This window comes from Panthera uncia, chromosome B4 (assembly GCF_023721935.1).
Source record: "Panthera uncia isolate 11264 chromosome B4, Puncia_PCG_1.0, whole genome shotgun sequence".
Classification (NCBI taxonomy): Eukaryota; Metazoa; Chordata; class Mammalia; order Carnivora; family Felidae; genus Panthera; species Panthera uncia.
Genome location: NC_064809.1, coordinates 80,621,968 through 80,649,733, shown reverse-complemented (window position 1 = coordinate 80,649,733; position 27,766 = coordinate 80,621,968). Strand labels below are relative to the sequence as shown.

Sequence of the window (27,766 nt, the reverse complement as noted above, 5' to 3'; positions counted from 1 at the left end):
CAGTCGGTTAAGCAGCCGGCTTCAGCTCAGGTCATGATCTCACAGTCTGTGAATTCGAGCTCCACGTCAGGCTATGTGCTGACAGCTCAGAGCCGGTAGCCTGCTTCTGACACTGTGTCTTCCTCTCTCTCTGCCCTGCTTGCTGTCTGTTTCTCTCTCAAAAATAATAAATATTTTTAAAAATGATGAAGAGGAAATAATAAAAATTTATCAAATCATGGAAGTGTAAGTAAGTTTAACATAGATTATTCAAAAAACTGTAGAATATGTGAACTGCAAAATACCTGGAACTTGAACATTACTATAAACTTAGACAAATAAAATGAAATACTAATGACCATGTAAAAATACTAATTACCAGTAAAAACTGAAATTTGTTACCTTAGTAAAAAGAATTTAGTCCTAAGTTACTTATAAATGTTTTAAAGTTTAAGTGAATGAACAACAGCTACATTACGGTCAAGGAAACCCAAGATTTGAGATGAAGCATCCCAAATCTTTCACTACTAATACAGGACAAGCAACCAGACTGGGCTACAGTATTTTTTTTGGTACTTCTATTAGAGGAAAATACCAGGTTGGCTGGAGCATGGATCCATTCCTTCATGAATATTTTAACTCTTTATGTTCTAATCAGGCTTTTAGTGTTTACATTTATATTTGGTTCATAATACTCTAAATTTACATAGTTACCTATAATATCGTGCATTTTACTACCTCACACTCATATTCCAGTTCTCCCTAGGTGCAAAGCACTTCACAGTATAAATCTATTTGGAATTACTTCCCTCTCAAATGCTAGTTTCATCTCCAGGTTTTTCACTCCGTTCTCTTTTTGGTGGTGGTGTTGAGGAAGTAGAGAAATAACAGAAGAAAAAGAGAAACATGAATATCAAAGAGTGAAAACCTTCACCCCGAAGAATCTTTAATATGAAATGTGCCTCTTATATTTATGCCCCTGACCTTTAGCAAACCTCAAAATTAAAATCTTTGCTTGAGCTAAAATATGTTGAAGCAGGTATTTTTCTATCTTTATCACTGTACACAATAAAAATGTGTACCTGCTTGCACACACACAGTTTATCCCTGCAGCAAAGAAGAAGAGACCCAATATCACATTCTGGGATGGACGAGACTCATGACCTACTACCAACACAACATTTATATTTCCTATTCCTGTCCCCCTCTCTTTGCCAGCGCTTACACTAAGATCTCCCATACAGAACAATCCATGTGACAGTGGTAATGATGATCATCCATATGATGATGGTGACAGTCACATTATACAGTCAATAAGTGCAGGAGGGTGCATCAGACATGGTGTATTTTTTAGCAACTTTCAGACAAGACAAAAATAGGGCAAAAAAACCTAAAGGTCATACATTCAGCTCTACAAATTGCAGTACTTTTTTGCCAGCGCCTGGGTGGCTCAGTCGGATGAACATCTGACTTCAGCCCAGGTCATGATCTCGCAGTTTGTGAGTTCGAGCCCTGCGTCGGGCTCTGTGCTGACAGCTCAGAGTCTGGAGCCTGCTTCAGATTCTGTGTCTCCCTCTCTCTCTGCCCCTCCCTCATTTGCTCTCTCTCTCTCAAAAATAAACAAACATTAAAAAAAAAAACTGAATGACATTGAAATCTCCACTGAATTACTAGATCTGCAATAATAATCAAATACTAGGGGCGCCTGGGTGGCGCAGTCGGTTAAGCGTCCGACTTCAGCCAGGTCACGATCTCGCGGTCCGTGAGTTCGAGCCCCGTGTCAGGCTCTGGGCTGATGGCTCGGAGCCTGGAGCCTGTTTCCGATTCTGTGTCTCCCTCTCTCTCTGCCCCTCCCCCGTTCATGCTCTGTCTCTCTCTGTCCCAAAAATAAATAAAAAAACGTTGAAAAAAAAATTAAAAAAAAAAAAACAAATACTAGTGGGTCTAGGCCCCCTCTATTATCATTACTATCATAATTGCACCACCCGATTTAAAGTACAGTCAAGGGACACCTGGGTGGCGCAGTAGGTTAAGCGTCCGACTTCGGCTCAGGTCACGATCTCACAGTTTGTGAGTTAGAGCCCTGTGTCGGGCTCTGTGCTGACAGCTTGGAGCCTGAAGCCTGCTTCAGATTCTGTCTTCCTCTCTCTCTCTGCCCCTCCCCTGCTCATGCTCTGTCTCTCTCAAAAATAAACATTAAAAAAAATTAAGTACAGTTAAGAAAACTGTGACCTATATTCTAATCATGGCTGTTCCTGAGTTCAGAGCAAGATCACTACTGGAGATCATTCAATAATATAGGTCTTTCCTCATCTCTAAGGAATTACTATTGTTTATCCTTAGGCTGAGAAAGCCAAAGGATATTCTATGCCTGGGGTGATGATGATGATGATAATGATGACACCAACAAAACAGAAAAAGCAACTCTAGTGTCATAAGACCATGTGCCAAGCACTGGCACAGGAGACCATTTGCCTGAGTTTATCTATCCCCTGTCCCAATATGAGAGAATATGTCTAACAGAAAGTATCAAGGATGCCAGTACTGTCCAGAAAAGAACACAAGGGTTACTAAGTAAAGAAATAAACTTAAATTATTGATTCGCTACATAGCTATAAACCTTGGTTTTAACACTAAGGTCTTAGCTATAATTTAAAAATATGGCTTAGTCAATAATAAACTTGCTGTAGGCCAGAAAAATTCCTAGGAAAAAAGATATGGCTAAGAAAAACAAAAACAAAAACCAGAAAACGAAAAATGAAAAAAAAAAAAAACAAACCACGACTTTTGTCTCTTGATATTTTTATGCAGCTTCTGAAATTGCCACATAGGTTTGGCTCCGAAGAGAAATGGTATATATATTTATTTATTCATTTTGAAAGGTAAGACAATCCAAGAGAAGGAAAAAAACAAACAAACAAACAAACAGCTGAGAAAGCCCCTAAGAATAGCTTACCTGGCTTCCCAAAACAAAATGATTTGGAGAGACATAATAACTAATGTAAACTAAAAATCCATGTTTACCTATGTAAGAGAGAAAAAGGTAGTATTTAGAAAGGTCCAGAGAACTGAGATATTCTTATCAGTAAGGGAAGGACAGGGCAGTTTTATCTCTCTTGACTCCTACTGAAATAGTTCTCTGAGGTCACTGGTCATCTGTCAGGCCTAACTTACAAAGTGAAGCGCAAGATATTTCTTTCCTTAATCCTGCTGAACTATGGAAGATTTCATAACTCAAAGCAGACCATAAATCTTAAAGCTAATTTGCTTTTCATAGTTATGTCCTAAAACATGTCATTTTCATGTGAGGATAAAATTCAGGGTTATTAGAGAAGCTAAAATGGCTGACTTGTTAGTATACCAGGTTCTCTTCAGGAAGGGATATAAATCTACTATAGTATCTATCAATTAACTTCATCCTTTTGAATGACATGTAATTTTGTTTTGCTCCCAGAAGAAAAAGAAAGATAGGTAAGTTTTTACTTATAACCTTGGTTTGTATTCATGTAGGTGAAACTCCTGAAGTCATTTGGATTAGTGGCCATGTAGAACATGATTCAGAACTGTACTATGCCCTATAATTCCAATGTTAATGTGAATTCTTTAAACAAGGTCCCTCACATTTGGCCTAGAATCTTAGATACGAGATTATTAAATATGCCTTCAGAGGGATTGCCTGGGTGGCTCCATTGGTTGAGCGACCAATTCTTGATCTCGGCTCAGGTCATGATCCCAGGGTTGCAGGATCAAGCCCCCTTGGTGGGCTCTGCACTGAGTGTGCAGCCTGCTTGAGATTCTCTCCCTCTGCCACTCCCCGGCTGGTATGCCCATGAACGCTCACACACTCCCTCAAAAAATAAATTTAAAAAAATTCTTTCTCTCCCTCTCCCCCACTCATTCTCTAAAAAACAAAACAGAACAAAAAAAAGCCTTCAGAAATAAAGGATGCTAGCATATTATGTATCAAAGAAATACATATAGTTACCCAGTAAAAGAGTACCAGTATCAGTCTTCTTAAGAAGGAGATTTAATTCTGGAAATGAATAGGAAAGATTATGGGTTTACAACAGAGAAACGGTATCACATATCTCAATTGCATTATCAAAGCTGGTTCAGAGAGGTGGGAGACCAGAGATGATGAGAGTATTTAGACAATATTAGACATGAAGGAAGGTGAGGAAAAAGCCTAATTAAATGATTAGGTGGTATTTAAAAGGATGTGCAGAGAACGCTGTGATATATCCCATTAAGAATATCTAACGATATGGGCGCCTGGGTGGCTCAGTCAGTTAAGCGGCCGACTTCGGCTCAGGTCATGATCTCGCGGTCCATGAGTTCGAGCCCCGCGTCGGGCTCTGTGCTGACAGCTCAGAGCCTGGACCCTGTTTCAGATTCTGTGTCTCCCTCTCTCTGACCCTCCCCTGTTCATGCTCTGTCTCTTTCTGTCTCAAAAATAAATAAACGTTAAAAAAAAAATTAAAAAAAAAAAAAAGAATATCTAGGGATAAATACCTGGGGAAGGGCTGTTAGGATGGGGAAACAGAAATGTGTAACTCCTTCAACTTCAACCAGGGGAAAAAAAACAAAAAATCAAACTCCCCTCTTCCTGTAGCATGAATTTTATGTTTCCAGTCTTGCTGAGTTATAGGAAACTTGGAGACAAGACAGTGTTCTTCCTTTGGCTCTCTTTCAAGAGATCATAATGATAGAGATGATACGATGCCTACTTACCAATCACGAAGTTTTGTTGTTTTTTTTTTAAGTAGGCTCCATGCCCAACATGGGGCTTGAACTCATGACCTGAGATCAAGAGCAGCCTGCTGTACCAACTGAGCCAGCCAGCTGTCCCCCAATCACTAAGTTTTCATCAGATCTTTAAGAGAATGATCCAGTCAGATTAGATACTTGTTAACCAAATTATAATGTAAGTAAAACACTGTCTTTATTCTGAAAATTAGATTCTGATCAAGCGTTCATTTTGCATTTCAAAAAATTTGAAAATCCTATATCCATTCATTTGCCATCAAGGTTATCCCCATCCTGGGCCCTTAACATTATTATCATCAAAGCAGGAGAAAACCTCATCCCAGCTAGCTAAGTTCCTAGCACACAGTATACAGGCATGGACATTAACTAAAAGGAGTAAAACAAACTTAGGGGATTTGCTAATTGTGTTACCTTTTTTTGTTTTTTAATGTTTACTTATTTATTTTTGAGACAGAGAGCGAGCACAAGCAGGGGAGGGGCAGGGAGAGAGAGGGAGACACAGAACACAAAGCAGGTTCCAGGCTCTGAGCTGTCAGCACAGAGCCCGATGTGGGGCTCAAACTCACAAACCATGAGAGATCACGACCTAAGCCAAAGTCAGTTGCTTAACCAACTGAGCCACCCAGGTGCCTCTAATTGTGTATCATTTTAATAAACCCCTAAAGAATCTCAAAGATATACAATCCACTAGCCTGACATCAAAATTCCTATTGCAACTTGAATATGGATAAGACATGTCCCTGGAGCCAATGATCTCTAGGACATATGATATATCTAAACATTTTTTTAAGTTTATTTATCTATTTTGAGACATAGCAAGTGTGAGTGGGGGAGAGGGAGAGAGAGAGAATCCCAAGCAGGCTCTGCACTGCCAGGGTGGTGCCTGATGCAGGGCTCGAACCCACGAACCGTGAGATTGTGACATAAGCCAAAATCAAGTCAGATGATTGAGTAACTGACTGAGTGCCCTTATATCTGAACATTTTTGTCTAAAATACATTATTTCCTTGATTCCATCATAGTATCTCCTAATAAAAGAAAGTTGACTTTCCCTGAGAAATAACAGACTTCCTGATAATCATTCATGAGACCCTTTGCACTATTTGAGTCAGTCAATAAATATCTGAATACCAACTATGTGCAAGCCCTACATGATGCAGTGGGGACTCACAAATGCATAAGAGTAGGAGTGAAATATTTCATAATAAATTTAAACACACACCCACAAGGAGCCATTAAGGAATGCACAAACCACAGCTTACAATCTAGATAACTAGCAGAATGACATACGTGTGCTAACGGGGATCCAAGCAAAATTGTACAAGAGTATGAAAGAAAAAACAGTTAAATCCTGAGGAAAAAGTTTCTCAAAAAAGATGGTTGTATCTTTATTTTTTTAATATTTAGCTTTGAGAAAGACATTACATGCATGAACTGGGGAGGGACAGAGAGAGAGGGAGACTGAGAATCCCAAGCAGGCTCCAAGCGGTCAGCACAGAGCCTGTTGCAGGGCTTCAACCCACGAACCATAAGATCATGACCTCAGCCAAAACCAAGACCCAGATGCTCAACAAACTGAGCCACCTGGGCACCCCCCAAAAAGACAGCTGTATCTTGAAGGATGTGTAGGATATTAAATTCTTAACAAGGAGCTTTATGGCAATGCAAATCATTATCATAATGAGATACCACTTTATATCTACTAGGATGGCTAGAATATAAGGATTATGACTTTAATCAAAAGTTCTAAGTTTGACGTTATAATAAAAAATAACAAGTGTTGGTGAGAATGTAAAGAATTTGGAACCCTTCTACACTGCTGATGGGAACATAAAATGATACAGCTGCTTTGAAAAACAGTTTGACAGGGGCGCCTGGGTGGCGCAGTCGGTTAAGCGTCCGACTTCAGCCAGGTCACGATCTCGCGGTCCGTGAGTTCGAGCCCCGCGTCAGGCTCTGGGCTGATGGCTCGGAGCCTGGAGCCTGCTTCCGATTCTGTGTCTCCCTCTCTCTCTGCCCCTCCCCCGTTCATGCTCTGTCTCTCTCTGTCCCAAAAATAAATAAAAAACGTTGAAAAAAAAATTAAAAAAAAAAAAAAAACAGTTTGACAATTCCTAAAACAGTTAAGCACAGAGTTATCATATGACCCAGCAATTTCACTCCTAGGTATGTACCCAAGAGAATTGAAAACATTATGTCCACACAAAACCTGTACACAAATTTCATAGCATTTTTTACAGTAGCCCAAAGTGGTAACAACAAAAATGTCTACCAACTGATGAATGGATAAATAAAATGTAGTATATCCATACATGAAACTATTATTCAGCTATAAGAAAGAATGAAGTACAGATATATGGATGAACCTTGAAAACATGCAAACTGAAGAGTCAGTCACAAAGAACCCCATATTGTATGATTCCATTCATATGAAATGTCTAGAACTGGCAAATCTATTCTAGATTAGCAGATTAGAGATTACCTATGACTGTGATAGGTGAGTAATGAGAGAATGGCAGCAGGGGGTGGGGGTAGGAGGGGCTGATGGTTAAGTTAGTGGGGTTCCTTTTGGGGGGTAATGAAAATGTCCTAAAATTGATTATGGTAATGGATGCAAACTCTGTGAAAACACTAAAAGCCACTGAACTGTACACTTTAAATGGGTGATTTGTATGGTATGTGAATTATATATCAATAAAGCTGTTGTAAAAATTTGATGGGGATGGGTGGAAAGAGGAGCACATTCCAACCACTAAAAACATCTTGAGATGTCAGGCAACCACGGGTAGCGTGGACTAGCACAGAATTCAGCCTAGGCTGGCATCACCACACTTCATTTCCAGATAAAAAAGTCATGATATTAATGTATTTATTGAAATTCAAGTGGAAATATAGATTAACCATCAAAACATATCAGAACAAGAAAGGGATATTTCCGGGGCGCCTGGCTGGCAGAAGAGCATGTGATTCCTGACCTTGGGGTCATGAGTTTGAGCCCCATGTTTGGTGTAGAGATTAAAAAAACAAAAAAAACAAAAAAAAGCTTTGGGGCACTTGGGTGGCTCAACTGGTTGAGCATCCAACTCTTGATTTTGGCTCAGGTCACGATCCTAAGGTCGTGGAACTGAGCCCCAAGTTGAGCTCTGTGCTGAGCATGGAGCCTGCTTAAGATTCTCTTCTTCTTCCTCTGACCCTCCTACACTCGTGCTCTAAATTAATTAATTAAGCTTTATGGGGAAAAAAAGGGGATATTATCTTACAGTCCCCCTTTCCTAAAAACAAACACTAACAATATTAAAACTAAAACAAAAAAGGCATCTCTGGAAAATGCAGAGCCTGCGCCAGAGAATACATACCTCCTATCTGTCCACCATCGTTGGTTGATTGATTGATTTTAAGGATTTTTTTTTAAATTTTTATTTATTTTTGAGAGAGACAGAGTGCGAGTGGGGGAGAGGCAGAGAGAGGAGGAGATACAGGATCCGAGGCAGGCTCCAGGCTCTGAGCTGTCAGCACAGAGCCCGACGCGGGGCTTGAACTCATGAACCTTGAGATCGCTACCTCGGCCGAAGTCAGACACTTAACAGCTGAGCCACCCAGGCGCCCCACCATAGCTGATTTTAAAAGCTGACTTGGCACTTTCTACTACTTCCTCTGAACTCAAGTAAACCTGACACCATCTCTAGCTCCTCATCTCCTCCTCCTCTTTCATGGCTCTTACACTAGAACAGCAATCTGTTTCCCCACATCCCTTGAATACCAAGATGGGAACAGTAAGGTACACCAAGCATATGGCCTCCAGCCAGTTTCTTACATTTATACCAGGTGGTATTCAAACTGGGTCTCAAGTATACAACAGACATTTAAAAGCCCTAAGCCAAAATGACTATAGAATCCTCAGTTAAGCATGTAACCACAGAATGCTACCCAGGAATCTATTTGCCTTTCCAGATCCACTCACCATTCTTGCTCTCCTTGCTTTGTGTACCAGGAAGCTGACCATGTAGAGTGCATGCACAGGCTCCCTTGCCCTCTGGCTTCCAGCTGGGTTTGGGTAACCAGATGTATACCAGCAGAAAATCAAAGGGCAGGAGGAGAAGGAGGTCAGAGTATTTATTTCCCTAGCTCCTGCCAAAACACCATGATTTGCAGCCCACAGTTCCCTCCATATAGCTACTCTTAGATTCTGGTATTCTCTCTCAATACTTTGCCCTATTAGACCTAGAGGTGATGAAGTAATGTAGGCTCTGGAATTGCTGGCTATAGGGTACTCTGCTCTCTCACTGGTTTCCTTCAACCCATTTGTAAACAGTCTCTTTATTAAATCTTTCTCAAATTACTCAATTTGGATATGCCATCTGTTTCCTTTTAGGACCCTGAATAATGAACCAACCAGTCTACTTTGAAGACTCAGGTGGAAGATTTGATGGAGAAGGTCTTAAGAAAAATCTTCTTCAAAATCGGATTAAAAAAACCCTCACTGTGCAAACATCCTCAAGGCCAAGTTTAACACAGAATTCTGTTCTATATCCATTTGTTTAACCTTCAACAGTGTCTTAAATCCTATCACATTTATGATTTCATTTGATTTTCCTCACAACCCTGTGAGCTGTAACAGGGAGTGTTATTCTCTTTTAAAACTTAGAAACTGAGGCTCAGTCTTATTTCAACATTTCCTCTGTTGTTATCACCTTGCTTTTTGTTAAGTAGAACCAAATAACAAAAAACCTGAACACTGAAAGTATCCAAACCATGCTAACAGCTGAGTAAACACATAAAGCAGCCCTTTACAGGACCCTGTATCTTTTGTTTCTTTCTCTTCTGGAAAGAGAACAGTTCTAAGTTCTTAGACAATGGGTAATGTCCAGTCAGAGTAGAACATGTAAGGAACAAAGGTATCTGAACTATGACTTAAACAAGCTAGAGGAATATCTCTTATGTAATACTGGTGCTTACATAAACCAACCAGAGAAAGAGCCCTCAACTGAAGTATATGGGCAATTTTATGGTGGGCAGAGCCCTTTTAAGCACAGTCTTTTTAGGGAGCACACGCCCATGCCTGCAATCCTTGTAATAACCATGTCACCAGTTTGTGGGTACATGTCAGTGTGGCAATAACTCATATGTACCAGGAAACATACAGCAAAAAGTTTAATAACTTCTTAGGACAGAAGAAGGATCTTTAAAGATTAAGCAGCTGCAGTAGGAACAGGACAGCCGACTGCTTGGGGAGAATATGTGTGGAACACAACTGAGCCCCCACTGAGTGTTATTCTGCATTACCAAATCCCTCCACTATTCAGCTTGGCTGACGGATTACCTGTGTTCAGGAGAATATATGGCCCAGGAAGGAACTGCAAAGTGAACAAAAATAGCAGCATCATTAGAACTTCATGGCTTTCAGGGCACCCGGGTGGTTCAGTTGGTTAAGCATCTGACTTCGGCTCAGGTCATGATCTCACAGTTCGTGACTTCAAGCCCTGCTTCAGGTGAACAGGAGCCCCGCTTCTCTCTCTCTCTCTCTCTCTCTCTCTCCCTCCCACTCTGTCCCTTGCCCACTTGCTCGCTCTCTCTCTCTCTCTCTCTCTCTCAAAAACAACTTCATGGCTTACAGAGAAATGTTATCTGCCTCTTCCACAAGAGAGAAAAGGGAGAGAAAAAAACAGGAAAGATAATGCCTGCCTATAGTTTGTTGTACCCTACCCCATCATTTACCATATGTTCATCATTTGACACAATTTCATTTTGGCCAGAAATAGATCAAAAACCCACAAGAAGTCAGGAAACACCAGCACTCCTCTTTTCCACCCTCACTCTACCTGTTCAAAGAATACACAGATTGGTAGACTGAAGATCTGGTCTTATTAAGACTCAAAGTCAGAAAGATTCTGCTCCTTTGGTCATTATAGATTTTTTTTTCCTTATAGAAAAGACAATAAATACTGGCAATACTACACACCTAAAGGAACTGGCCTAATCCAAGGATATGAAAGGTATGTATGCCTAGTCTATTTCCAGATCAAAATAAAATGTGTATGTGCAACCACCCAGCAATACATCAGGTATATAAAGTCCTATCCTTGTTCTAGTCTGCTTTTACAAGTCACAAAGAACTCACAAAGTTTGATATAATGTGTATGCAACTATCTCTAAAAAGATACAAAAGAAACAGTTTATAATCCTGGCTACTAGGTAGAAAGGGACTAGGTATACGTAGGATGGGGTGAAAACACAGGCTTTTTCTATGTGTGTTTCATTAATACCCATTTGAACATTTTGTTTTATCCCAAGGCCATACATCTATTATCTATTAAAAAACAAAAATCAGAGGATGTGGCTGGCTCAGTCAGTAGAGCATCTGACTCTTGATCTCAGGTTGAGTTCGAGCCCCACACTGGGTGTAGAGATTACTTTAAAATAAGTAAATAAGGGGCACCTGGGTGGCTCAGTCAGTTGAGTGACCTGACTCTTAATTTTGGCTCAGGTCACAATCCCAGGGTGATGGGATCCAGCCCCACGTCGGGCTCCACACTGACTGAGTGTGGAGCCTACTTAGGATTCTCTCTCTCCCTCTGCCTCTCTCCCCAGCTTGCGTGTTCTCTAAAAATATAAAATAAATGTCTTTTAAAATCTGACATACTATTTTTTTTTTTTTTAACTAGGATAGAGGGCCGCTTGGGTGGCTCAGTTAGTTGGGCATCTAACTCTTGATTTTGGCTCAGGTCATGATCCCAGAGTCGTGGGATCAAGCCCTGTGACAGGCTCAGCACTGAGTGTGGAGCCTGCTTCAGATTCTCTCTCCTCCTAACAAAAACAAAACTAAACTAAATTAGTCCTTGGAAAAGTGTTAACCTACTTTCTCAAACTCATGATCTAAATCTACAATTGGAATGGGGCAGAGGTTACAGGTAAGAGGTGGAAGTGAGGACTGATTGCCAAACTGAGCACTGAATACCAAAAATGGATTACAGTTCATCCTTAACAACATGGATTTGAACTGTACAGGTCCACTTATACGTGAATTTTTTTCAATACAGTATATTACTGTAAATGTATTTTTTCTTCCTTGTGATTTTAATAAGATTTTTCTCTTCCCTAGGTTATTGTGAGAATACAGTAATATGTAAAACATATGAAATATGTCTTAATCAACCGTTATTGGTAAGGCTTCTGGTCAACAGTAGGCTATTAGTACTTAAGTTTCAGGGGAGTCAAAAGCTACACCTGGATCTATCGACTACACAGGGGTTCAGTAACCCTAACCCTTGCATTGTTCAAGGGTTAACTGTATAAGCAAAAGGATAAATTCTCCAAAAAAGGAAGAGAAAATTCTATCCAGTTCTTGGATAGTAATGTGGAAGATGATGTAAGGATTTCTACAAGGTCCAGTACCCACAGTCTCATAAATATGTACTATTTACATAACAGCTACAATATACTACATCTATAAAGAATATAGGAAAAGGCGTGGTGGGGGGGAGGGGTGCACCTGGGTGGCTCAGTCAGTTAAGCACCCAACTTTGGCTCAGGTAATGATCTCACGATTCACCAGTTTGAGCACTGCATAGGGTGAGCTCAAGCCCTGCTTCAGGTAAGCTTGAGACAATGCTCTGGGCTCCACACTCTCTCTCTGCACCTTGTGGGGTTCTCTCTCTCTCTCCCCTTGTGCTCTCTCGCTCTCTCTCTCTCTCTCAAAACTTAATTATTTATTTAAAATGGGGCACTTGTGGCTCAATCAGTTAAGTTCCAACTCTTGATTTCAGCTCAGGTCATGATCTCAAGGTTGTGAAATCAAGTCCCTCTTCGGGCTCCACTCTAGGCATGGAGTCTGCTTAAGATTCTCTCTCCCTCTCCCCTGTTCTGTCTCTCTCTCTCTCTCTCTCTCTGTTATTCATAAATAAATACATACGTAGATACATACATAAATATATACATAACACAAAATTCGGGATGCCTGGGTGGCTCAGTAGGTTGAGCGTCCAACTTCGGCTCAGGTTATGATCTCCCAGTTCATGGGTCTGAGCCCCACATTAGGCTCTGTGCTGACAGCTTGGAGCCTGGAGTCTGCTTTGGATTCTGTGTCTCCCTCTCTCTCTGCTGCTCACCTGCTCATGCTCATGCTCTGTCTCTGTCTCTCTCTCTCAAAAATAAACAAACATTAAAAAAACTAAAAAAAAAAACAACTACTTTCTCAGCTCACCAATAAGAAGCAACTCCTCATGCACTCAAGTTTTATTATGAGATTGCAGCAATTCAGTCACATATTCAGACTCCACTTCTGATTCCAGTTCTCTTGCTATTTCCACATCTACAGTGACTTTCTCCACTGAGGTCTTGAGCCCTTCAATGTCATCCTTGAGGGTTGGAATCAACTTCTTCCAAACTCCTATTCATGTTGGTATTTTGACCTCTTCCCACGTATCATGAATGTTCCTAATAACATCTAGAATGGCGAATTCCAGTAAGGCTTTCAATTTACTTGGTCCAGATCCATCAGAGGAATCACTATCTATGGCAGCTATAACCTTTCAAAACGTAGTTCCCTTTTTTTTTTTTCTTAATTTTTTTTAAGTTTACTTATTTTGAGAGAGAGAGAGAGGCAGAGCACAAGTGGGGTAGGGGCAGAGACAGAGGGAGAGAGAACTCCAAGTAGGCTCTGCACTGTCAGTACAGAGCCCAACGTGGGGCTTGAACTCACAAACTGTGAGATCATGACCTCAGCTGAGATCAAGAGTCAGAGGCTTAACAAACTGAGCCACGCAGGTGCCCCCAAAATGTAGTTCTTAAATGATAAGACTTAAAAGTCAAAATTCATCCTTGATCCATGGGTTGCAGAATGGATGTTGTGTTAGTAGGCATGAAAAAAAAAAACATTATTCACATTGGATAGCTCCATCAGAGCTCTTGGATGATCAAGTACATTGTCAATGAGCAGCAATACTTTGAAAGCAATCTTTTTTCTAAGCAATAGGCTCAACAGTGGGCTTAAAATATATGGTAAACCATATTGTAAAACAGATGTGCTATCATCCAGGTACTGCTGTTTCATTCACAGACCACAGGCAGAGTAGACTCAGCACAATTCTTAAGGGCCCTAAGATTTTCAGAATGGTCAGTGAGCATTGGCTTCAACTTCAAGTCACTAATTGCATTAGCCCTAACAAGACAGTCTGTCTTTTGAAGCTTCGGCACTGACTTTTCCTCTCTAGCTATGGAAGTGCTAAAGAGCATCTTCTTCTCATAGAAGGCTGTTTCATCTACATTGAAAATCTGTTGTTTAGGGGCACCTGGGTGGCTCAGTTGGTTAAGCGGCCGACTTCGGCTCAGGTCATGATCTCGCGGTCCGTGAGTTCGAGCCCCGCGTCGGGCTCTGTGCTGACAGCTCAGAGCCTGGAGCCTGTTTCAGATTCTGTGTCTTCCTCTCTCTCTGGCCCTCCCCCATTCATGTTCTGTCTCTCTCTGTCTCAAAAATAAATAAACGTTAAAAAAAAATTTTTTTTTTTTAAAAGAAAATCTGTTGTTTAGTGTAGCCACCTTCATTTAACTCTCTTAGTGACATCTGGATAACTGGTTGCAGCTTCTATATCATCACTTCCTGGTTCACCTTGTACTTTTATGTCATGGAGGTGGCTTCTTTCCTTAAACGCTATGAGCCAACCTCTGCTAGCTTCAGACTTTTCTTCTTCAGCTTCCTCACCTCTCTCAGCCTTCACTGAATTGAAGAGATTTAGGCCCTTGCTCTGGATTAAGCTTTAGATTAAGGGAATGTTGTGGCTGCTTTGATCTTCTGTCCAGACCATTCAAACTTTCTCCATATCAGCAATAAGGCTGTTTCACTTTCTTATCATTTGTGGGTTCATTGGAGTAGTGCTTTTACTTTCCTTCAAAAACTTCTCCTTTGCATTCAAAACTTGGCTGCTTGGTACAAGAGGCCTAGCTTTAAGCTTATTTCAACTTTTAATAGGTCTTCCACACTAAGCTTAATTATTTCTAGGTTTTGATGTAAAGCGAAAGACACTGAACCCTTCCTTTCACTTGAACACTTAGAGGCCACTGTAGGGTTACTAACTGGCCTAATTCAACATTGTGTCTCAAGGTATATGAAGGCCTGAGGAGAGGGAGAGAGATGGAGGAAACAGCCAATGAAGTGGTAAAATCACACACACTTACCACTTAAGTTCACCATCTTATATAAGTTCACAGCACCCCAAAACAATTACAATAGTAACATCAAAGATCACTGATCACACATTACCATAAATATAATAACAATTAAAAAGTCTGAGGGGCGCCTAGGTGGCTCAGTTGGTTAAGCGTCCGACATCAGCTAAGGTCATGATCTCATGGTTCGTGGGTTCCAGCCCCGTGTTGGGCTCTGTGTTGACAGCTTGGAGCCTGGAGACTGCTTCAGATTCTGTGTCTCCCTCTCTCTCTGCCCCTCCCCTGCTCACACTCTGTCTCTCTCTCTCTCAAAAATAAACATTCTGGTTGGGGCGCCTGGGTGGCTCAGTCGGTTGAGGGTCCGGCTTCGGCTCAGGTCATGATCTCACAGTTTGTGGGTTCGAGCCCCACATGGGGCTCTGTGCTGACAGCTTAGAGCCTGGAGCCTGCTTTGAATTCTGTGTCTCCCTCTCTCTCTGTTCCTCCCCAGCTCATGTTCTCTCTCTCTTCTTCAAAAATAAAGACATTAAAAAAAATTTTTTTTAAGAAAAAATACAAAATAAACATTCTGGGGCGTTTGGGTGGCTCAGTCGGTTGAGTGTCAAACCTCAGCTCAGGTCACGATCTCGAGGCTCGGGAGTTTGAGCCCCACAGTGGGCTCTGTGCTGAGAGCTCAGAGCCTAGCCTGCTTCAGATTCTGTGTGTCCCTCGCTCTCTTCCCCTCCCCCCCTCACACTCTGTCTCTCTCTCTCAAAAATAAACATTTAAAATAAATATTTTAAAAAATTTTTTAAATAAGCATTAAAAAATTTTTTTTTAAGTTTGAAATAGCACAAGGATTACCAAAATGTGACATGAAGTGTGCAAATGCTGTTGGAAAAATGGTGCCAATCAACAAGCCAATCAACTTGTTCAACACAGCATTGCCACAAATCTTCAATATGTAAAAAAACACAATACCTGCAGAGCACAATAAATGAAGTATGGCTATACACATTTAGCTTTGCTATTCCACACTGGTTAAGTTTTAAAGGGGTAAGTCACCAGATGGGGAAGTCTATAGCTTTCTATTTTTGTTTTGTTTTGTTTTGTTTAATCACTGCTGTATCCAGGTAGATAAATCTGTCTAATTCTGGGGTAGTAGTAGAAATCCACTGGCCCATAGATATAAGCTACCTCCTTGAATATTAGTTTTATTAGAAATAAAAGCAATACCTTTATTATTATCTCTCAAACTTTTTCTTATTTCTCACATGGAATGGAGGAAGAGGAATGCTTCAAAGTGAAATCCCTCAAACCGCAACAATCTCTGAGAGCAAGGCAAGTACCATCTTTGGTAGTTGAAATGAGAGAGGGGATGGGTAAAGTGTTAGCATGCCTGGCTCTCCTAGTTTGTAAACCCTACAAATGTAAAATAATGATTTAATAATAATTCAACTTAGGTTAACAAAAAAAAATCATTTCTTTCCTTTTTTTTTCTTTTAACATTTATTTATTATTGAGAGACAGAGAGACAAAGAATGTGAGCAGGAGAGGTGCAGGGGGGGGGGGGGGGGGACAGAAACCAAAACAGGCTCCAGGCTCTGAGCTGTCAGCACAGAGCCTGATGTGGGGCTCGAACCCACAAACTGTGAGATCATGACCTGAGCTGAAGTTGGATGCTCAACCGACTGAGCCACACAGGCGCCCCATTTTCTTCCCTAATGTAAAGTTTTTATTTTATACATAAGGAAAAATTTTTATACACATATAAAAATTCAGTTTTTATATAGGCACTCAATTATTCACTATTCATTTAAGAATTAAGTAGGCAATGAATCATTGTTTACTAAATGTCTTTTCAAAAGTATCTTTAACTATATGTCCCATTAACTAGCAGGAAGTGGTTAAAACACAGGCTCAAAATTCACAAAGACTTAGGTTTAATTCTTCTAGTGTTGCCATGTATTAGCTGTGTGACTTTGGATGTGTTGCTTAGCCTTACCTGTAAAATGGGAACAGTAACAGCACCTATGCAACAGAATTGTTATGGAGATGAAAATAAATACATGTAAAGCTCTTATACTAGTGCCTGAAAAATTAAAAGAGTTCACATCCATTTACTCAACATACACTGAATGCCTGCTTTAGAGTACCAGGTTATGTCAAGTACTAAGGATGAAATGCTGAGCTAAATCAGAGATAGTCTTGGTACTAATGAAATTCAGCGTTTAGCAGGGATAGAGACATTAATCAAATAATCATAATGTAATTGCGTAATTACCCATTGTGATAAATGGGCTAGGAAAAAAAAAAAGAACAGAAAGCTGTGACCTAATTTAGTTAGTGTGGTCAAAAAGGTGGCATTTAAGTGAAATTTCAAGGATGAGAAAAAACTAGCCATACAGAGAATGAAAGAGAGGATCCTTTCAAAGAGAGTAAACTTGGGCAAAAGATATAAAGTGGGACATTCAAATGAACCTAAAAGGAACAGAAGGTCAGTAAAGCTAGAGTGTAATAAAGGATGGAGAGGGAGGCAGATCCTTCCAGCCTGTGCTGAAGTATTTGGCTTTCATTCTCAACACATTAGACAGTCAGTGAATAATTTTAAGTAAGAAAGAAGTTACAAGATCTGATGTAGGTTTTGAAAATATTACTGTGGCTAGTCTGGGAAGAACAAACTAAAGTGAGGCAGGAGTTGAAATATCAAAACAAGAAACAATGCAACCTATAACTGGAGAAACAGCAGTAAAGATGAAAAAAAAAAGTGGAAAGATTTGAGATTTAATTTATAAGGCAGAATCAACAGGACTTCTTTATAGATTGGATGTAAGAAAGGACAGTATCTAGATTGAGTAACCAAACAGATGGTGGTATCATTTATAACACCATATAGAGATCAGGGGAGTGCAATTTGAGGACTACAAAGCAAGCATTACATTTTAAATATGTTAAATTTGAGGGGTGCTTGGCTGGCTTAGTCAGTAGAACATTTGACTCTTGATCTCGGGGTCATGGGTTCGAGCCCCACATTGGATCTACAGCTTACTTTAAAAAAGTAGAGGGGTGGGGCGCCTGGGTGGCTCAGTCAGTTGAGCGTCCCACTTTGGCTCAGGTCATGATCTCACAATGTGAGTTCGAGCCCCGTGTCGAGGTCTGTGCTGACAGCTCAGAGCCTGGAGCCTGCTTTGGATTTTGTGTCTCCCCTTCTCTCTGCCCCTCCCCTGCTCGTGCTCTGTCTGTCTCTCTTAAAAATAAACAACAATTAAAGGGAAAAAAAAGAAGTCTTGCTACCTTTAATAAATTAATCAGTCAATAAATAAATAAATATCTCATTCTTTCTCTTCCTCCTCCTGCCCCTCTCCCCAACTCACGTACTCTCTAACATAAAAAAGAACTTGAATAACTTATAAAATTTCCAGGAAAAAATATCTATTAGGCAGCTGGATACACAGTGGAGAGATCTGTCTGGCAATTATAATCTGTAAATCTGTTAGCATACTAATAACTAAAATCTAGGGAAAAAAGTATATTTAAAGAGAAGGTAAGGTAGGAAGGCCTAAAGAATTCTAAATAATCAGGAATTGAACAGAATAACTGACAAATAGACCAAAAGAGAAGGGCCAAAAGGGCATGACCCAAAAAGGTTGTGTAACCAGAGGCAAGGAAAGAGAGCGTTTCAAGAAATGGAGAATAGTCAACTCTAGCAAATGCTGCCAAGAAGTTATGTAAGATGTAAACTAAAAAAAAAGCTAGTTGGATCTGGCAACTTACAAGTACCTTATAGGCTAGACCAAACAAAAGAATCACTGAGCCTGAAGAGTGGTCCTTTGAAATTATCCAGTCAGAAGAAAAAAAGGAAAAGGAATGAAGAAAGTTAATGGGACTTAGGGACATGTTAACAGAAACAATTTATACATCCCTAGAATCCCAGAAGGAGAAGAGAAGGGGTAGAAAGCTTATTCAAAGAAACAATGACTAAGAACTTCCCAAACCTGGAGAGATATTTGGACATCCAATTCATGAAAGTAATAACTTACCCCAAAATTTCAATCCTAAACAATCTTCTCCATGATAGATTATAATAAACTGTCTAAAATCAAAGACAAAGAATTTAATTTATTCAAAGTAATCTCTACCCCAGTGTGGGGTTTGAACTCATGACCCTGAAATCAATAACTGCGTGCTCAAACTGAACCAGTCAGTTGCCTGACAAAGACAGAATTTTATTTATGCTTGTAAGTATTTATTTACTTATTTAGAGATAGACACACAGAGAGAGAGACAGAGAGCGAGCAGGGGAAGGGCAGAGATAGGAGAGCTGTCAGTGCAGAGCCCAATGTGGAGTTTGAACTCACGAACCGTGAGATCATGACCTGAGCCGAAATCAAGAGTCAGATGCTTAACCAACCAAAAGAGAGGTGCCCCAAAGACAGAATTTTAAAATCAACAAGAAGGGATGTCTGGCTGGCTCAGTTGGAAGAGTGTGCAACTCTTGATCTCAAGGTCTTGAGTTCAAGCCCCACATTGGGGGTAGAGATTACTTAAGTAAATAAAACCTTAAAAATAAATAAATAAATAAATAAATAAATAAATAAATAAAATCAACAAGAAAACAAATTCCCTCATACAAGGAAACCTCCATAAGGCTATCAGTGGATGTTTTAGCAGAAACCTTGCAGGCTAGAAGAGAATGGGATAATATAGTCAAAATGATGAAAGAAAAAAGAAAAACGCCAACCAAGAATAGTTTACCCAGAAAAATTGTTGTTCAGAAATGAAGGTCAGGAAGACTTTCCTTAACAAACAAAAACTAAGAAAATTCATCACCATTTGACCTGACTTACAAGAAATGATGAAAGAAGTTGGTGAAGCTGAAATGAAAGAATACTAACTGGCAACATGAAAACATATGAAAATACACAACACACTGGTAAAGGTAAACATATAATCAGATTCAGAATATTCTAATACTGTAACATAATGGTATTAACCACTTAACTCTAATATAAAAGTTAAAGAACAGAAGTACTGAGGCACCTGGCTGGCTCAGTTGGTAGAGCATGCAACTCTTGATCTCGGGGTCATGACTTCAAGCCACCCATTGGGTGTAGAGCCTACTTGAGAAAAAAAAAAAAAAGTCCTACAATAGCTATACTTAAAATAATTTGTCAATGGATATACAACATAAAAATATGTAAACTGTGATATGAAAACATAAAATGTCAGGGGGAGGTTAAAAGCATAGATTTTGTATACAAAGACAAGTTACCAGTAATCAGTAATTATCAGAAAATCATCAATTCACAAAAAAAAGTCAGCAAAAGAGGAAGAAAAGAACTACAAGACAGCCAGAAACAGGGGTGCCTGGTCCTTGATCTTGATCCCAGGGTTGCGAGTTCAAGCCCCATTGGAGGGTAGAGTTTACTTAAGAAAAAGAAAAAAAAAAAAAAAAAGCCAGAAACAATTAACAAGATGCCAATAATAAGTCCTTACCTAGAAATGATCACTTTAAACGTGAATGGATTAAATTCTCCAGCCAAAATGCAGAGTGGCTGAATGGATAAAAAAACAAGACCCAACTTAACATGTTACTTACAAAACACTCATAAGAACAAAGTGAACGGTTGGAAAAAGATATTCTATGCAAATGGAAACCAAGAGTGCAAGATAACTATACTTACATCAGAAGAAATAGACTTTAAGTAAAAAACAAGAGACATACATTATATAATGATAAAGCAGTCAATTCATCCAGAGAATATAAAAATTGTAAATACGTATGCACCCAACATGAAAGTACTTAAATATATTAAGCAAATAATAACAGATCTGAAGGAAAAACAGACAACAGTACACTAATAGTAGGGGACTTCAACACCCCACTTTCAACAATGGATAGATCACCCAGCAGAAAATTAATATAGAAATGCAGGACTCAAAGTATACTTTAAACCAAATGGCCCTAAGAGACACATACAGGACATTCCAACCAACAGGAGAATACACATTCTTTTTGCAAGTGTACACGAACATTCTGCAGATTAGAGCATGTATTAAATCACAAAACAAGTCTTAGTAAATGAAAAATTACTAAGCCCATCAAGTATCTTTTCTGGCCAAAATGGTAAAAAACTAGAATCAATAACAGAAGGAAAATTAGAAAATTCACAAAATGTGGAAATCAAACAATACACTCCTGAACAACCAATGGGTCAAAGAAGAAATTTTTAAAATCCTGAAACAAAAAAAAATGGTAATACAACATACCAAAACTCATGATATGTAGCAAAAATATTGCAAAGAGGGAAGTTTATAGCAATAAATACTCACATTAAGAAAAAAATCGGGGCACCTGGGTGGCTCAGTAAGTTGAGCGTCCAACTGGCTCTGGTCATGATCTCGCAGTTTGTGAGTTCAAACCCTGCATCTGGTTCTGTGCTGGAAGCTCAGAGCCTGGAGCCTGCTTCAGATTCTGTGTCTCCCTCTCTCTCTGCCCCTCCCCTGCTCACACTCTGTCTGTCTGTCTGTCTCTCAAAAATAAACATTAAAAAAAATTTTTTTTAAAGAAAAAAAAATCTTGGGGCAGCTGGGTGGCTCAGTCAGTTGGGTGTCGGAATCTTAATTTCAGCTCATTATCTCACAGTTCATGAGACTGAGCCCTGTGTCAGGATCCACATGGACAGGATGGAGCCTGCTTGGGATTTTATCTCTCCTCTCTCTCTCTACCCCTCCTCCTGCTTGTACTCTCTCTCTCTCAAAAGTAAATATTTAAAAATTTTTTCAAACAACCTCAAGGACCTTGAAAAAGAAGACCATATTAAGCCCAAAGTTAATAGAAAAAATGAGAGAACAAAGGTCAGAGAATAAATAAATCAAATAGAGAATAGAAAAACAATAGAAAAGCTCAGTGAAACTAAGCGTTGGTTTTTTGAAAAGATAAACAATTGACAACACTTTAGCTAGACTTACAAAGAAAAAGAGAACTCAAAATTGTACAGAAGAGACATTACAACTGATACCACAGAAACATAAAGGATAAGAGATTGCCATGAATAATTATACACCACCAAATTCGATAACCTAGAAGAAATAGATAAATTCATAGAAACTTATGCCTACCAAGTATTAATCATAAAAACAAACAGGGGCGTCTGGGTGGCTCAGTCAGTTAAGCGTCCAACTCTTGATTTTGACTTAGGTCATGACCTCATGGTTCATGAGGTTGAACCGTGCATTGGGTTCATGAGGTTGAGCCATGCATGTACTGACAGTGAGGACCCTGCTTGGGATACTCTCTCCCCCTCTCTTTCAGCCCTTCCCCTGCTCACGCTCATTCTCCCAAAAATAAATAAAACATTAAACAAACTACACAGAAAATCTGAACGGATGAGTAACAAGTGAGGAGCCTGAATCAGTAATCAAACACCTCCCAAGAAAGAAAAGCCCAGGACCAGACAGCTTCATGGGAGAATTCTACCAAACATTTAAAGAATTAACACCAGTTCTTCTCAAACTTTTCTAAAAACTAAAGAGGAGGAAACATTCCCAAATTCATTTTGTAAGGCCACCATTATCTTGATACCAAAGCCAGATGAGCACACTAAGAGAAAACAACAGACCAAAATTTCTGATGAATATAGATACAAAAATTCTCAACAAAATACTAGCAAAATAGGGCGCCTGGGTGGCTCAGTCGGTTAAGCGCCCGACTTCGGCACAGGTCATGATCTAGTGGTTCATGAGTTCAAGCCCTATGTCGGGCTCTGTGCTGACAGCTCAGAGCCTGAAGCCTGCTTCAGATTCTGTGTCTCCCTCTCTCTCTGCCCCCCCCTCCTCTGTTCACACTGTTTCTCTCTCTCAAAAATAAATAAACATTTTAAAAAATTAAAAAAAAATACTAGCAAAATAAATTCAACAGCACATTAAAAGGATCACATATCATGATGAAGTCAGATTTACCACTGGGATGAAAGAATGTTTTGACATACAGAAATCAATAAATGTGATACACCACAACAGAATGAAAGATAAAAATCATACATCTCAACAGATGCAGAAAAAGCAACTGACAAGATTCAACGTCCTTTCACTATAAAATTGCTCAACGAATTTGGTATAGAAGGAACATAATTCAACATACAAAGGCCATACACAACAAGCCCACAGCTAATATCATACTCAACAGTGAAAGGCTGAAAGCTTTTCCTCTAAAATCAGGAACAAGACATGGATGCCCATTCTGACCACTCCTATTCAACACAGTACTAGAAGTTCTAGCTGTAGCAAGTAGGCTAGAAGAAATAAAGGCATCCAGGGTGGTAGCAGGTGCGCCCTTAACATGCAGAATGACACCAGGGAGTTCCTGGACTTGTATTACCACAGAAATGCTCCGCCAACAACCATATCATCCACCAAGAACCACACATTCAAGGACGAGATGAACGCGGCCAAGGTTGACAAGGTTCAACAGTCAGTTTAAAACCTACGCTATCTGTGGGGCCATGTGCAAGATAGGCAAGCCAGATAATAGCATCCTCTGACTGGCCAAGGCCCATGGCCTCATTTCAAAGAACTTCTGCCAGGGGCACCTCAGTGGCTCAGTGAGAGGAGCATGTGACTCTTTATCTCAGGGTCATGATTCAAGCCCCATGTGGGGTGAAGAGATTACTTTAATAAAAAAAATTTAAAAAAAAAGAGGATCATAGATGTGGAATATTTGTCATAAATAAATAGCAACTTGCCACCCAAAAAAAGAAAATAAAGGTATCCAAATCTGAAAGGAAGAAGTATAATTGCTGATAACATATCCTATATACAAAAAATTATAAACCTCTACCAAGAAAGTGTGAGGCCTAATAAACGAATTCAGTAAAGCTTCAGGATACAAAATCAACATTAATAAATCAGTTGTTTTTCTATATACTATCAATGAAATCAGTTACATCTCCATATAGTATCAGAAAGAAAACAATTCCATTAACAAAAGCATCAAAAACAATAAAATACTTAAAAATAAGGAAGTGAAAGATCTGTATAATGGAAACTACAAAACACTGGTGGAAGAAATTGAAAGTGGAGTGCCTGGGTGGCTCAGTGGGTTAAGGGTCTCGCTCTTGATTTCGGCTCAGGTCATGATCTCACAGTGCCTGAATTAGAGTCCGACGTTCAGTCTCTGGGCCATCAGCTTGAAATTCTCTCTCTCTCTCTCTCTCTCTCTCTCTCTCTCTCTCACTGCCCCACCCCCACTTGCATACACCCACAACCCTCTCTCTGTCTCTCTCAAAAATAAATAAACCCTCAAGAAACTGGGATAGAAGGATCATACCTCATGATCATAAAAGCCATATACGAAAGACCCACCACTAATGTCCTCCTCAATGGGGAAAAACTGAGAGCTTTCTCCCTTAGGTCAAAAACACGACAGGGATGTCCACTCTCACCACTGTTATTCAACATAGTATTGGAAGTCCTAGCCTCAGCAATCAGAGAACACAAAAGAATAAAACACATCCAAATTGGCAAGGAAGAAGTAAAACTTTCACTCTTCGCAGATGACATAATACTCTATACAGAAAACCCAAAAGAGTCCACAAAGAACTGCTAGAACTGATCTATGAATTCAGCAAAGTCGCAGGATATAAAATCAATGTACAGAAATCTGTTGCATTCCTATACACCAATAATGAAGCAACAGAAAGAGAAATCAAGGAATCGATTCCATTTACTATTGCACCAAAACCCATAAAATACCTAGGAATAAATCTAACCAAAGAGGTGAAAAATCTATACACTGAAAACTATAGAAAGCTTAAGAAAGAAATTGAAGAAGACACAAAGAAACCCATGCTCCTGGATTGGAAGAACAAATATTGTTGAAATGTTGATACTACCCAAAGCAATCTACATATTCAAAGCAATCCCTATCAAAATAACACCAGCATTCTTCACAGAGCTAGAACAAACAATCCTAAAATTTGTATGGAACCAGAAAAGACCCTGAATAGCCAAAGCAATCTTGAAAAAGAAAACTGAAGCTGAAGGCATCACAATCCCGGACTTCAAGCTGTATTACAAAGTTGTAATCATCGAGACAGTATGGTACTGACACAAAAACAGACACTCAGATCAATGGAACAGAAGAGAGGACCCAGAAATGGACCCACAAATGTATGGCCAACTAATCTTAGACAAAGCAGAAAAGAATATCCAATGGAATAAAGACGGTCTCTTCGGCAAATGGTGCAGGGAAAACTTGACAGCGACGTGCAGAAAAATGAACCTGGACCACTTTCTTACACCATACACAAAAATAAACTCAAAATGGATGAAAGACCTAAATGTAAGACAGGAAGCCATCAAAATCCGAGAGGAGAAAACAGGCAACAACCTCTCTGACCTTGGCTGCAGCAACTTCTTAGTCAACACATCTCCGGAGGCAAGGGAAACAAAAGCAAAAATGAACTATTGGAACCTCATCAAAATAAAAAGCTACCCCCCAAAATACATAAAATAAATTAAAAAATACAATAAAATAAAAATAAAAATAAAATATAAATATAAATAAATAAAAAGTTTCCAGGGATGCCTGAGTGGCTCAGTTAGTTAAGCATCCAACTTCAGCTCAGGTCATGATCTTGCGGTTCGTGGGTTTGAGCTCCACATTGAGCTCCACATTGAGAGCCTGGAGCCTGCTTCAGATTCTGTGTATCCCTCTCTCTCTGCCCCTCCCCCACTCACACTCTGTCTCTCTCAAAAATAAATATTAAAAAAATAAAAATACACAAATAATAAAAAGCTTCTGCACAGCAAAGGAAACAATTAGCAAAACTAAAAGGCAACCAACAGGGGCGTCTGGATGGCTCAGTCGGTTAAGCATCTGACTTCGGCTCAGGTCATGATCTCGCAGTACATGAGTTCGAGCCCCGCTTTGGGCTCTGTGCTGACCGCTCAGAGCCTGGAACCTGTTTCAGATTCTGTGTCTCCCTCTCTCTCTGACCCTCCCCCGTTCATGTTCTGTCTCTCTCTGTCTCAAAAATAAATAAACGTTAAAAAAAAATTAAAAAAAAAAAAGGCAACCAACAGAATGGGAGAAGATATTTGCAAATGACATATCAGATAAAGGGTTAGTATCCAAAATCTATAAAGAACTTATCAAACTCAACACCCAAAAAACAAATAATCCAGTGAAGAAATGGGCAAAAGACATGAGTAGACACTTCTTCAAAGAAGACATCCAAATGGCTAACAAACACACGAAAAAATGCTCAACATCACTCATCATCAGGGAAATACAAATCAAAACCACAATGAGACACCACCTCTCACCTGTCAGAATGGCTAAAATGAACAAGTCAGGCAATGATAGACGTTGGTGAAGATGTGGAGAAAGGGGAACCCTTTTGCCCTGCTGGTGGGAATGCAGACTGGTGCAGTTGCTCTGGAAAACCGTATGGAGGTTCCTCAAAAAACTAAAAGTAGAACTACCCTACAACCCAGCAATTGCACTTGTAGGTATTTATCCAAACGATACTGGTGTGCTGTCTCGAAGGGGCACATGCACCCCAATGTTGATAGCAGCACTATCAACAATAGCCAAGGTATGGAAAGAGCCCAAATGTCCATCGACAGATGAATGGATAAAGAAGATGTGGTGTGTGTGTGTGTGTGTGTGTGTGTGTGTGTGTGTACACACACACACACACACACACACACACACACACACCAGGAATAGTACTCAGCAATAAAAAAGAATGAATCTTGCCATTTGCAACAATGTGAATAGAACTAGAGTGTATTATGCTAAGTGAAATTAGTCAGAGAAAGACAAATATATGACTTCACTCATATGTGGAATTTGAGATACAAGACAGATGAACATAAGGAAGGGAAGCAAAAATAATATAAAAACAAGGAGGGGGACAAAACATAAGAGACTCTTAAATATAGAGAACAAACTGATGGCTGCTGGAGGGGTTGTGGGTAGGGGGATGGTCTAAATAGGCAAGGGGCATTAAGGAAGTCACTTAGGAAGGAAGATGAGCACCGGGTGTTATTTGCAGGGGATGAATCACTGAATTCTACTCCTTTTTTTTTTTTTTTTTTAATGTTTATGTATTTTTAAGAGAGACAGACAGAGAGCAAGCAAGGGAGGGACAGAAAGAGGAACAGAGACACAGAATCCAAAGCAGGCTCCAGGCTCTGAGCTGTCAGCACAGGACCCAACTTGGGGCTCCAACTCACAGACCGTGAGATCATGACCTGAGCCAAAGTCAGATGCTTAACCAACTGAGCCACCCAGGCACCCCTGATTCTACTCCTGAAATCATTATTGCACTATATGCTAACTTTGATGTAAATTTAAAAAAAAAAATTTTTTTTTAATTAAATTTTAAAAGAGTACCTGGTTGGCTCAGTCAGTAAAGTATGCAACGCTTGATCTCAGGGTTGTAAGTTCAAGCCCCATGATGGGCACAGAGCTTACTTAAAAAATAATAATAATAAAATTTTAACTAAAAAATTTAAAAAGCAGACACAGACCAATGGAAACAGAATCAAGAACCTAGAAATAAATCCACATATACACTGGCAACTCAAATTTGATAACGGAACCAAGAACATTCAATGAGGAAAGAACAGTCCCATCAATAAATGGTAACGGTAAAACTGTATATCTACACACAAAAGAATGAAATTGCACCCCTATATTAACAACCACTCACAAAAATTAATTTGAAATGGATTAAAGACTTAAATGTAAGATCCGAAACCATAAAACTCCTAGAAGAAAACAGTGAAAAAGCCCCTTCACATTGATCTAGTTGATGTTGTTTTTTTGGATATGACACCAAAAGTGCAAGCAACAAAAGCAAAAAATCAG

The 27,766-nt window shown here is 39.6% G+C and overlaps 1 protein-coding gene across 4 annotated transcripts in view; it reads right to left on the bottom strand.

Moving 5' to 3' along the window:
- Positions 1–27,766, bottom strand: part of RBMS2 (RNA binding motif single stranded interacting protein 2) — a 70,132-nt gene that overhangs the window by 31,070 nt on the left and 11,296 nt on the right. Inside the window, exon 3 of one of the 4 annotated variants that reach the window (XM_049627370.1) lies at positions 10,067–10,100. The exons of the other annotated variants lie outside the window; for them this stretch is intronic. The gene's annotated coding sequence lies outside the window, so the exon portion shown is untranslated. The remainder of the gene's footprint in view (positions 1–10,066; positions 10,101–27,766) is intronic. 4 annotated transcript variants of the gene reach the window in all.